The 4,055-nt window shown below is 42.5% G+C and overlaps 1 pseudogene; it reads right to left on the bottom strand.

The window, feature by feature from the left end:
- Window positions 1-2,222: 2,222 nt before the first annotated feature.
- Window positions 2,223-3,460, bottom strand: LOC131768216 (small ribosomal subunit protein uS13-like; annotated as a pseudogene).
- Between the last annotated feature and the right edge of the window lie 595 nt (window positions 3,461-4,055).

Below are 4,055 nucleotides of genomic sequence, written 5' to 3'. Positions count from 1 at the left end.
TGTGTTATTTTTGTCTTTTCATTATTTTTCTACACTGAAACTGCCTCAAGTGTCATGTGCTTGGTACATGATACAGTATTTTTTAAAGCTCTTTTCAAGAATCTTGCTCAAAGCCTTTAAAAAATAGAGAAAAATGCCTTTGTAAGTTGGTAGAATATGATACTTTTACCTGCTCTTTTAAGACATCCTTCTGTGCCTTAGGCAGGGAGCCCTAATTGTCCCCTTGACTCGAATGAGCACTGAGACACTTCTCAATTAAGACCTGGAATTACATCAAAATTGTCAATCCTGACGCAACTACATTGAAGTAAACAAAATAAGATGAAATGATTTTAATCAGTTGGCTATTTTCATTCATATATTCACATATTCGTTTATGCAACACATTTTTATTGGCTCCCAGCAGACATTGAGTTAGGAACTAGAGGCATAGCCTAGACACGGATCTGGCCAATAGCAAAAAAAAAAAAAAAAAAAAAAAAAAAAAAAAAAAAAAAAAAGACACCTGCCTAGTTATTTCACCTGTAAAACTCCTTCTTTGTTTTTTATATTTATATTTTATACGACCTCACTTAAAAGAAATTCACTTAGCAAATGTAAAACTTAAGAAATACAGATACGTTAGAATTTTTTTTAATTTATATTTTATTTTTTGTTTTTTATATTTATATTTTGTACGACCTCGCTTAAAAGAAATTCACTTAGCAAATGTAAAACTTAAGAAATACAGATAAGTTAGAATTTCACTCTCAAGAATCATCAAGTCCAGCCTTGCCTGCTCCCCAAGCTTCTAAAATATCACTGGCTGTGGGTCACTCCACAGGGATAGATACCATAGCTGCTAGCTCCATCTCTGAATCCAGTTTGGCACCCTATAGTATGGGTGCCCTCTTTGGGCACCAGGGGAATTACAGGTAAAGTTCTCTCTACTTCTGCTTTTGAGTCTAAAGAAAAAATCTGACTAATAGATTTTTAGGAAATCTTATTCCAAATTTTTAGGTGAGAATCAGGAACTAGGTTAGACAGGGGGAATTTAAGGAGCGTTTGCCTAACTGGACATCAGCATCAAGACAGCTTTGCTGCTATTCCCAGCGATGTGGCTCATATATAAAACTGAAGTTTGCCACTGCCTGTGGGCCTGAAGCCCATGGTGAATAAAATGCCGGGTGCAGCGTACTTGTAAGACAAGAGCCCTCCCTTACTTTGTAGGATGTTTCTTTCCCAGTGTGCATTTCTATTCCTAATGCCTTGGCAGTGCTGAAGCTCTGCTACCGGCCGGCAGACTTGCCCGGTGCTTTTTGCTCAAGTCACCTGTCCTGGATCATCTGTAATCAGGGTCTGCCTACCTAATAGGATCCCTGGTTATATGGTTTTGAATACTGTTTGGCTGATCTTTCACCTGAATGCTGCTCTGTCCATTGATAACCGTTTTCATCCATTCAACAGATATTTATTGAGTGCCAGGCATTGTTCTAGGACCTGGAAAAATAGTAGTGATCAAAATAGAAAACAAAACAAAACAACAAACCCTGCCTTCATGGAGTAGTCTAATAGATATCAAAGCCCGGTCAGCTGGGTTCCTGCCTCACCTGCCACAGCTGAATACTTTCCCTATACCTGAAAATCCTTTTCCAGCTCCCAGTTCTCTACAGCCTGCTGTCCCGCTGCAGTGAAGTGAACACTTCTCTTATAAGATAAAAAAGTGTCATACGAAGAAAGGGCACCTGTCCAAGAGCAAGTACATAGAAGCAGCAGAAATCCGGAGGTCAAAAGGAGTAGAGCTTGGCAAATACACAGGGGACAATAAACACCACTTTTAAAGTGTGACTTAAAAAGAGGAACAAAGAAGTAGCAGGCCCATTGGGTAGAGTCAACTTGGCTGTGATCTACTTAGGAAAAAGTATGCGATTGAAGCTCAATTTTACTTCTGTCTTCTTCCGGAGGAGAGTAAGGAGGGAAGGGGAGGAGAGGCACGCCAGCAAGAGAAAGAGAAGCCCAAGGTGGGAGGACCCAGTTACTGTAAACAGTCTCCCAGCTCTAACAAATGGCATCCCAATGTGCTATGAAAAAGGTGCAAATCATATGGCGGATCCAGTTTATAAAGAAGTAGAATTATACAGAATGGTAGAAGTGCCAGTCGGCCAGAGATGGGTAAGTACTGCCCCTAGTTTCACAAAGTGTAAGAAGGGAAATTTTACATAATAAAGACCAGTGGCTTGAGGTTAGATTTGTTTCAGGTGTATAAAAACAGACCTGTAGACCTGTTTCTTCTTGGTCACACCCACGGTGTGGCCACTGCCCCCGTGGTTTTGGGGTGCTGGCCTTGGAATAAAGGCACCAGAAGTAGCCCCTGAATCCTTCTTGGGTTTTCCTACTCTTTATGAGCTTCTCATGCAGATCACTGGCCAGAACCTGGATGTGATTTCCATCCTTCACGTCCTTCTGTCCGTTCCAAAACCAGTCTGTGGTCTTGTGTTGGCTTGGATTTTGCATGATGGTGATCGCAAGCTCCACTTCATCCTCGGGGACCTCTCTTTGGAGTCAGTGTTAATTTTCCTCAGCACCAAGCGAGCATACTGTCGCCCCACCCGCTTCCCGGCCGTGGCGGCAAAGGCTGTTTTCTGCAGCCCAGCAACCCTGGTGCTGAGAACTCACAAAGCGAGCTGGAACTTCTCAGGGATCACTAGAGATACGGCGGTGGCATGTAGGCCTCCTGTGGAAGGCAGCTGTCGTCGTTTTAAAGAGTTTGTTTGGAAGCCTCTAGGTCAGGAGCAGACAAACTATGATCCATGGGTCAAATCTGGCCTGTTGCTTCTTTTTGTAAATAAAGCTTTATTGCAATGAAGCCACGCCCATTTGTTTATGACTGCTTTTGTGATACGGCAGCATTGTGGAGCAGTTGCAACAGAGACCACATGGCCTGCAAAAGCCTACTTTTACTAAGTGTAAAATTTACCGTAGGTACTATGCTGACCCCTGTTCTAAGAAAGAAGCATTGGGAACTGGGACTTGAGTTTGCTAAGAACAGTTACGTCCAATGAAACAATACACACACACACACATATACACCTATGTATATAGATACATACATATATTATATAGATACACATATTTTGTGTATGTATATGTCAGGTTTAATAGATACATAGGTCAGGGAAGTGTTATTCACACTGAGCCCATGGTCTTCACTAAAGATTCGACCACCACTTCTAAAGTATTTACTATATGCCAACCAGTCACTAGGCGTGTGAAGATGAATAACTGTCCGGTAGAGGAGACACGTACAGAAAGGGACAATTCCAAACACAGTGGTACCTGCTAGGAGAGGTATATGTCCAGAACGGTGAGAGAGCTCTGAGGGGGAGTTTACCCACCTGAAGAGGATAAGGTGGAAGTTGATCATGGAAGGATGAGCTGGAATTGGGCCCCTGATGAAGCGGCGTATTCCAAACAGAGGCATCTGCTTCAGCAGTGGTGCAGGGCGTGGGGTAGCATGTTTAGTGGGAGAATAAAACTCGGTGTGATATTGTTAGAAGGTGCAAAGTGGCAAATGGCAGGAGATGCAGGATGAGGCCAAGTTCGGAGAAGAAATGTTTTGCCAAGCTGACGACCTTCAACTTTATTATAGCAGCAAACAAAACACGACGGAAGCGTTTTCATTGCTGGAGGAAAACTGTCGGATTTGCAAATTAGATGAGCCCCTTTGGCAATGATGTGTGTGAGTCAAAGCAGGAATCCCGGAGCCTGGCTTAGGTGCTATTGATAGAAACGATCAAGAGGAGGTTAGTGACTGGACTAGGGTAGTGATGGTGTGGGTTGAAAGGAGGAACGGATTTGAGAAATATAGGATGTAAGCCAGGCATAATGTAGTGGCATTTGATTTGGTAAAGGAAGAGTAAGATAAATCAAGACTAACTCATAGATCTCCAGCATGCTGCCTAGATAACTGATGGTAGCTGATATGGGGAATCAGATGGAGAATCAGGTTTGGGCATGTGAGAGATGATGAATTGGGTTCTGAACACGTTGATGTGATGAACTTGAAAGTTATCTAT

This window comes from Kogia breviceps, chromosome 13 (genome assembly GCF_026419965.1).
Source record: "Kogia breviceps isolate mKogBre1 chromosome 13, mKogBre1 haplotype 1, whole genome shotgun sequence".
In the NCBI taxonomy this organism is placed as follows: Eukaryota; Metazoa; Chordata; class Mammalia; order Artiodactyla; family Physeteridae; genus Kogia; species Kogia breviceps.
This window is presented reverse-complemented; position numbering and strand designations above follow the sequence as displayed.